General features: G+C 51.6%; 1 non-coding gene across 1 annotated transcript; it reads right to left on the bottom strand.

Moving 5' to 3' along the window:
• Positions 1-5,399: 5,399 nt before the first annotated feature.
• On the bottom strand, positions 5,400-5,562 carry LOC112128930 (U1 spliceosomal RNA). The gene has a single exon (XR_002911374.3). It is a non-coding gene; the product is annotated as a U1 spliceosomal RNA (small nuclear RNA).
• Positions 5,563-9,038: the final 3,476 nt, after the last annotated feature.

Below are 9,038 nucleotides of genomic sequence, written 5' to 3'. Positions count from 1 at the left end.
AATGCCTCCCCCTAACAGGGGCTATTAACATGCTTTGGAACTGGGATTCACAGAACATACTTTGGGAGATACTCCCCCAAGATGACCCCTGAGCATCACTGCAGCTCCACCATTCTATAAGTGGTTCACATAAACATCTCTGCTATGGGGTGGGCAGGTATCACGAGCGTGGCAGACAAGCATGGTGGCTGCACGGCTGCCCTCTGGACCCCAGATCCCTATGTCTGGCTGAGTCCTCTTCCTCCCCTACTTCTGGCTGATGTCTGAGCCCTGAAGCTGCCTTGGCCTGGGAAAGAAGTGCAGGAAGGAACTTGCCAGAACAAGGTAGAGGCCTTTCCTGTAGCATCAGTTTCTGAGAATGCTTTCAAATGGAGGAGCAGTGATTAAAGGTGAGGAGGGGCTACCTCAGCTGCCACTGTAGCCAGGACTACAGGGCTGCTGTCTGCTTCTCCCAAGGACTGTTTTAAATGCACACAAATGGATGCTGTGTTTCTAAACCTGCCTCCTCTGTGTGAATCAGAGTAAAATAAGCCACATGAAAACAGGGAAACCCCGTGCAGAGGAACCCTGTGCAGAGGAACCCCATGGGCGTCCGGGGCGGCTGGGCAGTGTGGTGGTGATCACAGTCCATTCTATTTTCAGTAGCCACAGTCTGAGGGCCTGGGAGAACCTAAGTGACTCTGAAGCCCATTTGGCCAAAAGAATCTCAGAAATGTCACTGAGTATGTGACATCAGTCTCACCATGACAGGAAGTCTCGCCATTTCCTAGTTCGGTCCTGGTAAGGAGGGAGGAATTGTCCCGATGTTATAAGCTGAAATGTTATAACCACATTCTTTTTTTGCGGGGGTTGTTGGGGGGTGCTGGACAGGGATGGAGTCTCACTATGTCACCCAGCCTGGAACGTGGTGATGCAGTCTTGGCTCTCTGCAACCTCTGCCTCCCGGGTTCAAGCGATTCACCTGCCTCAACCTCCCAAGTATCTGGGATTACAGGCACCCACCACCACACTCGGCTAATTTTTTGTATTTTTAGTAGAGATGAGGTTTCACCATGTTGGCCAGGCTGCTCTCGAACTCCTGACCTCAGGTGATCTGCCTGCCTCGGCCTCCCAAAGTGCTGGGATTCCAGGTGTCAGCCACCACACCGGGCCACCTCTGTATGATTAACCTTCTCCCACAGCATTTCCCAAGATGGATGTGTGGAACATTGATCCCTGGGCCAATCACCAATGCCTTAGGAGCAAAGGTGTCTGATACTCGACATGGGGAAATGCCCAAATGTATAACCTTCCTATGCCTTTCAGAGGCAACTTGCACTCACATCTCTATATGTCATGTGCAGTGTGCAGCACAGTCTCAAATTATTTGAAACTAGCAGCACCCACTCTAATAATGCTCTGTAGACACCAGGCTGAGAACGCTGGCACAGAACGTAGCTGTGAGAACTGGGAGTTCCACCCTTGGCTCTGCTACCAACTTACTGAGTGACCTGGGGCGAGTACCTCAGTCTCTCTAACCCTCTGATATACTGGCTATGTGCTCCTGCTAAATCTCATGTTGAATGGGAATCCCCAGTGTTGGAGGTGGGGCCTGATGGGAGGTGGCTGGATCATGGGGGTGGACTTCTCATGGTTTAACATCCCCTTGGTGCTTCCTTGTGATAGTGAGTGAGTTCTTGCCAGATCTGGTTGTTTAAAAGCATGTGGCACCTGCTCCTCTCCACTCTCTCTTGCTCCTGCTTTTGCCATGCGAACTGTCTGCTCCCACTTCACATTCTGCCTTGAATAAAAGCTCTTTGCTTTGAGGCTTCCCCAGAATCCAAGCAGATGCTGGCACCGTGTTTCCTGTACAGGCTGCAGAACCATAAGCCAATTAAACATCTTTTCTTTTTTTTCTTGAGACAGAGTCTCGCTCTGTCGCCCAGGCTGGAGTGCAGTGGCATGATCTCGGCTCACTGCAACCTCCACTTCCCAGGTTCAAGAGATTCTCCTGCCTCAGCCTCCCAAGTAGCTGGGACTACAGGTGCGCTCCACCGTGCCTGGCTAAATTTTGTATTTTTGGTAGAGACAGGGTTTCACCACGTTGGCCAGACTGGTCTCAAACTCCTGACCTCGTGATCTACCCGCCTTGGCCTACCAAAGTGCTGGGATTACAGGCGTGAGCCACCACGCCTGGCCATGCCCAGCTAATTTTTGTAATTTTAGTAGTGGCAGGGTTTCACCATTTCAGCCAGGCTGGTCTCGAACTCCTGACCTCAAATGATCCATCCACCTTGGCCTCCCACAGTGCTGGGATTACTGGCATGAGCCACCATGCCCAGCCATCTTGTCTTTATAAATTACCCAGTCTCGGGTATTTCTTTTTCTTTCTTTCTCTTCTCTTCTTTTCTTTTCTTTCTTTTTTTTTTTTTTTTTAACGGAGTCTCACGCTGTTGCCCAGGCAGAAGTGAAGTGGAGTGATCTTGGCTCATTGCAACCTCTGCCTCCCAGGTTCAAGCCATTCTTCCACCTCTGCCTCCCAAGTAGCTGGGATTACAGGCGTGGGTCACCACACCCAGCTAATTTTTTTGTATTTTTTATAGAGACAGGGTTTCACCATGGCCAGGCTGGTCTGGAACTCCTGACATCAAGTGATCTGCCTGCCTCAGCCTCCCAAAGTGCTGGGATTACAGGCGTGAGCCACCACACCCGGCCTTTAGGTATTTCTTTATAGCAGTTTAAGAACGGCCTAATACATCCTGTCTTCTCTTCAAAGAGGGACGATGGATCCTGCTTCTCAGGGGTCTGTATGAGATGAGATGAAACGACAATTCCTAATATGGATGAGGAAGTGGAGTAACAGAGACTCCCGGGTTGCCAGTGGAGCTGCTGTGGAGAATGGTTTGGCAATATTTAGTGCATGCCCCAGGAAATCAGTAGTCCCATTTCCAGTTAGGATCCCAGATAATTTCTTGCAAACATGTACAAAAAACTTGTGCAATAATGTTTGTGGTTATGTAACTGGATGTTGAAATGACCTTTCAGCCGAGGAGCCAAGATCCAATAGATGTGTCTTCCAGAGGCACTGTTAGACCTTGAGCAGCAGTTACAAAAGAGGTTCCCGAGATACCCTCTGGGCATCCTCATCCATGGTAAGAGTACTAAAGTGTTGGGAATTAGACATTTTCAGAAGTAATATTTGCAAGGAGGATTTCTTTGGGAGAAAGTTGAGCTGTTGATTCCAACTCTGCTTCTCTTGAGGGAGGACCAGGGAGGGTACTTCTGCCTAAGCCACTTGGAGGGCTTGACGTGTGCCATCTGCGATTTGTGGACCAGTGCCTCAAAAGCGCCAGCTGCCCAGAGAAGGCTGCATGTGGAAGGCAGTAACTGCCCACCCACTGGTGCAAGGTGTGGGTGTGGGAGGTACAAGTGTCCTCTGAGACCAGATGTGAACCTCCAAGCAAGGATGGGACGGGTCGTCTAAGATTCTGTCTAGCGGGCTTCCCCGGAGGGCGGTGGGATCTCCACAGGAAGGAGGCCGATGGAGGCAGCCCTCCCGGTGCTTCAGGGCTGCAGAAGGAGGCCGCACCTAAACAGAACACCTTCATTGAGGTCCAGGGGACTGCAGCTGAGAGGCGATCAGCAACGTTGGGGTTCTCCAAGAACCTCTGAAAGCTCTCTCAGAAGGTCAGTTGAAACATACGCCCCACCCAGAAAGTCAACTAGAGTTTCCCTTTCTCTCTGTCTCTCCACACCCCAACCCTCCCCAGGTCAGAACCAGCCCTGGCAAGCTGGAGAGAGGGGCGGTGCTCTGCTCTTCTGCCACCAGGTGGCGCACCTGCAGTTGGCCGCAGGGCTGGAGGGGGCTTGGGAAGGGAAGGGTTTAAATTTATAACCCAAGTTCAAGGTCTTTTCATAATTACTTATTCAGTCTGCAAGAGCAGCTACTCGTGTTTTCTGCCTAAATAACCAAATTTATTCTTAACTGGCCTGCATTATAAGCCCAGGCGTCACCTGTGTTCCAGAGCCCCTGAATCTCACATCCCCTCCGGCTTCCTGCACGCCGGCGTCCCCTGAAATCTGGGGCAGTCCGCAGGGAAGTGTGTGCTACCCACAGCCCCGCCCCAGCTCCCTAGCGCAGGGTGGTGTGCGCGTGTGTCCCATTTTTATTGAAACTTAGAGTTGACCTGCGGATCCCCTGGGACACCCCAGGAGTGCACAGACTTCCTGCAGGGGAGGCTCCCCTTAAACAAGTCTCCTTCCTTCAAGAGGGAACTGGGAACTCCGAAAGGCTTCCGTGGTCCGGTCTGGCGTGCCAGCAAGGTAGGGAAGATCCAGGTTGTGTGGCCCAGAAGGAGGTTTCCTGAGGTGGCCTAAAGCACAGCTGGGGATCCGGCAGGAGGAGATGGAAGGAGCCCAGGTTTCAGACAGCGCTGAGCAACCCACCTGCAGGAGGAGGTGGGGAGGGGCAGGGACGCCACTGGGCATCGAGCGGCGGGGTCGGGGCGGGGGGGGCAGAATTGGGCTCTGGAGAAGCCCAATTCAGAACTGGGGGCTGCACGCTCGACACCCGACCCTGAACTGCTCAGCAGGGAGGCCAGGCAGCTGTTCTAGGCTCCTGTGCAAGTCATGCAGTGCCAGGCTCTGAGACACAGCGTCAGGTTTGACAGCCTGAGAAACTGAAATCATCAAGTTTGTCAGCTGTGATGATGTCATGGTGTCCTCACACAAAGTGTCTTCACCACAGCGGCAGACTGAAGTATTTATAGGTGAAATGACATGGTGGCTTAGACTTGCTTTTTTTTTTTTTTTTTAGAGACAAGATCTTGCTCTGTCACCCAGGCTGGAGTGCAGTGGCGCAATCACAGCTCACTGCAGCCTCCTGGGGTCGAGTGACCTTCCCTCTTCAGCCCCTGAAATAGCTGGGACTACAAGTGCACTCTACCACACTCGGCTCAGTTTTTAGTTTTTTGCAAAGATGAGGTCTTGGTATATTGCCCAGGCTGGTCTCAAACTCCTGTAGGCTTGTTTTAAAAAATACTCCATCTTGGCCAGGTATGGTGGCTCACACCTGTAATCCCAGCACGTTGGGAGGCTGAGGTGGGCAGATCACGAGGTCAGGAGTTGAGACCAGCCCGGCCAACATGGTGAAACCCCGTCTCTATTAAAGATACCAAAAAATTAGCTGGGCGTGGTGGTGCGTGCCTGTAATCCCAGCTACTCGGGAGGCAGAGGCAGGAGAATTAATTGAACCCGGGAGGCGGAGTTTGCAGTGAGACGAGACCATGCCATTGCACTCCAGCCTGGGCAACAGGGCGAGACTCTGTCTCAAAAAAACAAAAAGAAAAACTCCATCTCCCCCAGAAGTTAGGGGAGACAGAGGAAACAAGATTTTCTAAATGTTTTTTTTTTTCTTTAGCCAGGGGAAAGCATGAACACAGCCCCCATGACCACAGATGATGCAGCCGAGTTTCCTACTTTTGGGGAAATTGTAAGGGTCAGCACGTCCAGAGTGTGGTGGATAAGCCTCGCCCCGGGAAGACCACTTTCGTGATCACGGCATCTCCCTTGCCAGGTGAGTATGCCGATCATTTTTAGTCTGGGTGAGAGGCTCTCTCTACTTTTGTGTACGTTTGAAATTTTCTGTAAAGTTTTTTTTTTTTTTTTTTTTTCCAGACTGAGTTTCGCTCTTGTCGTCCAGGCTGGAGTGCAGTGTCGTGGTGTCAGCTCACTGCAACATCCGCTTCCTGGGTTCAAGCGATTCTCCTGCCTCAGCCTCCCAAGTAGCTGGGATTACAGGCATGTACTACCACACCCGGCTAATTTGTATTTTTAGTAGAGACAGGGTTTCACCATGTTGGCCAGGCTGGTCTCAAACTCCTGACCTCAGGTGATCTGCCTGCCTAGGCCTCCCAAAGTGCTAGGATTACAGGCGTGAGCCACCGTGCCCGGCCAGAGTTTTTTTAAAAAAGAGAATCTGCAGGAAGAACAGGCCTGGAGTCAGTTTCCACTTTGCATCAAGCGCACGTTCCTCAGCTCCTTTTCACCAAAACCTGTCCCCTAGTTGTGGACTGGACCATCCCCGTCTACCCTTTCCTATGCGCTCCTGTGCCTGTAAGATAGGAGGACGGCAGCCTGTTCCCAAACCACAGAAGAGATGGCTAATGAATGGAATAGCCAACCTTTGGGTTTGGAAGTAATTCAAAAAAATGTGGGGGCTGGGGAGATGCCAGAATGGGCTTTCCAGTGGAGCACAGACAGCCCCTGCCAGGGAGCCCCTCTCACCCCGGCGGCCAGGACCTAAGATCTACCAATGCCAAGAATTCACTGAACTTTGCCTCTCCCCAGTTCCAACCGGCCTGGAAGCTTCCTCCACCTCCACACTCCCACCCCCACTGGGCTGACAGCCCTATGCGACCCGTGGCCTCATGTTCTCTCTTCCCTATGTGGCTGAGGCTGTCCCCACCTTGCCTGGATCTCCTGCCTGGCACTGCGTGCGCGTGGAGATGCTGGAACGCCGGTTGCTAAGCCAGTGCAGAGTCCACACTGGCTCCTGGCGAGCACCGCACTGAGCTGCTCTGCTGCTGCGGACGCAAGATCCTCCACGTGCGGGACTATCTCCTGCTCCACCATGGCCCTCCTGGCTCTCGCTCCTCTCCGGCAGCCCCCTTACCTGCCCTTGGATTCTGGAGTCTCCCAAGCTGGCTTGGGAGCCTCTTTTGGCCTGGGTTGAGCAACCTACAATCTCAAGCACACCTGGGCTCCCAAAGCCAGCCTCCGGGGAGAGCCTCCCGTGTCCACCTCCCACAGGATGTCTGTGCTGGGCTTGCAAAGCCAAATGCCTACTTTGCCCTTGCAGCTGGATGTCAACTCGCTTCACCTGTTCCTGGCCTGACTTACTACTCTCCTTCAGATGGTCAGTGATCTGCATTTTAGCTCATGGCACTGTCATCCCACCAGAGAAGCAGTCAGGGGCCTTGGACTCAGCCCCGCCCACACCCACTCCATCTGCGGGCTCTGCCGACGCCACCCCACAAACCTCTCTGGGACAGTGCTCCCACCTCCCCACTCCACGCCACCATCACCGCCCACGGCGATGACAGTAACGCCCCCACCCATCAGCCCCAGCCTGGAAGCCCTTTTGGAATTGCAGTGGGAACCCTTCCCTGCCTAACCCACCAGCGGCCCCCCTTTGCTATTGGGATTTGGAATAAAGCCCTTAACATACCCCCCATGCCCTGCCTCTCACAAACGGCCCTGGACTCCTGTGCCCCCACCCTGCGCTCCTGAATTTCCCTCTCAAAAGGGTTTTGCGAGTGCTGACCTCGGCCTCCGGTGCCTCTCTCCCCGCTCTCCCGGGTCATTTCCGTCTCTTCCTGCCAGGGAAACTTTCCGGAGTCCCCACACTCACTCGGGTCTCCCAGGTAGATGCTCTCGATTCCTTCCTGCCTCATATGGTGGTCATCTAGCACGCGGCTGGGCATGCGTTCTGCTGATCTCTGGCTCCTCTGATGCCATGTAGACGCCCCAGGGCAGGCACTGGTGTGGTTTTGCCCGTCCTTATATTCCCAGTGCCTAGCACATGTTCGTTAAGACAAATTTGGAACAAGTGCCAGTCTTGGGGAAGTAATTTCCTTCTCCAAGCCTCAGTGTATCTATCAAATAGCCCTGCTTTCCCTGCAGGCTGTCACAAGCCTACAAAATCCCCCAAACACCCGCAGAATGACAGATGGCCTCCCTGCCCTGGTAGTGTCACTCTTCAAATCAACTTCCCAGGCCCTGGAGGCAGGTGGCAGCGGGCTGGCAGCCTCCAGAGTCCCCAGAGTGAGACAGGGTCTCATTTTGCCGCCCAGGCTGGAGTGCAGTGGTCTGATCAAGGCTCACTGAAGCCTCGACCTCCCAGGCTCAAGCAATCCTCCCACCTCAGCCTCCAGAGTAGCTGGGATTACAGGCACACACCACTACACTCGGCTACTTTTTAAAATTTTTGGTAGAGATGGGGCCCTGCTATGTTGCCCAGGCTGGTCTTGAACTCCTGGGCTCAAGCGATCCTCCCGCCTCAGCCTCCCAAAGTGCTGGGATTACAGGCTGGGCCACTGTGCCTGGCCTCTTTTATAATTTTCTTAACATTTTATCTTCTCTAGCTTACTTTATGGCAAGAGTGTACTATATAATACATATTAACAAAGTATGCAGAAATTGTTCTCAGTGAGGCGCCCAGTCAACAGTAGGCTATCAGTAGTTAGGTTTTTGGAAAGTAAAAAGTTATACATAGATCTTTGACTGTGTGTGGAGTCAGCACCCCTAACCCCTGTGTTGTTCAAGGGTCAACTGTACTCTTCTGCAAGCTTTGAAGCATGTGAACGCCAGCACCTACCCTGTTCTTGAGGAAATCCAGCGTTACCTTGATAATTGACCTTATCTAAACAGGACTGCCACGGAGACTTTACTCTGCAAAAGCAACAATTTCATCTTAACACAAAGTTTCAAATGGTAAATAAAAAAAAAAAAATCCCCTCAGGGCTTTTTGTTCACTGGAAAATTCTCTCATGCTAACAAACTTAATTATTGTAACTACAAATAAATCATAATCTTTCCTTTCCTTTCATCTTTCCTCATCTTACGTGTTGCAGGGAAGCTGGGCTAAGAGCTGCGAGGTTCCTGAGCCTCTCGTTCCAGGAGAATCCTGGAGGTTCAAGGCCTTGCTTGCCTGAGAGGTGCTGAGCAGTGGCACAGGGTCATCGCTCGCTGTGTTAATGAGTGAGTGAGTGAACAGTGAACGCCTGCAAGGTTAATACTGCACTGGTTAAAGAATTTAATTTAAAATGAAATGAAGCCATTTTAAATCCATCAAATTCATTAATTCATTCATTAATAAAATGATTAATCATTATAAAGAGAGCAATAGTAATTTACATATATATATAAAATAGTACGTATATCTAAAATAGATTTGTGTGTGGGTGTTTGTATCCTTTGTCTATTATTGAGCTTGACAAACAGGAGTACATGGAAATAAAAGTAGACCTTACTGACATGTAAGTCAATAATGAATGCCT

The sequence above is a fragment of the Pongo abelii genome, chromosome 15 (assembly GCF_028885655.2).
Source record: "Pongo abelii isolate AG06213 chromosome 15, NHGRI_mPonAbe1-v2.0_pri, whole genome shotgun sequence".
In the NCBI taxonomy this organism is placed as follows: Eukaryota; Metazoa; Chordata; class Mammalia; order Primates; family Hominidae; genus Pongo; species Pongo abelii.
The sequence above is the reverse complement of the archived record's forward strand: the minus strand, read 5'-3'. Positions and strand labels throughout refer to the sequence as shown.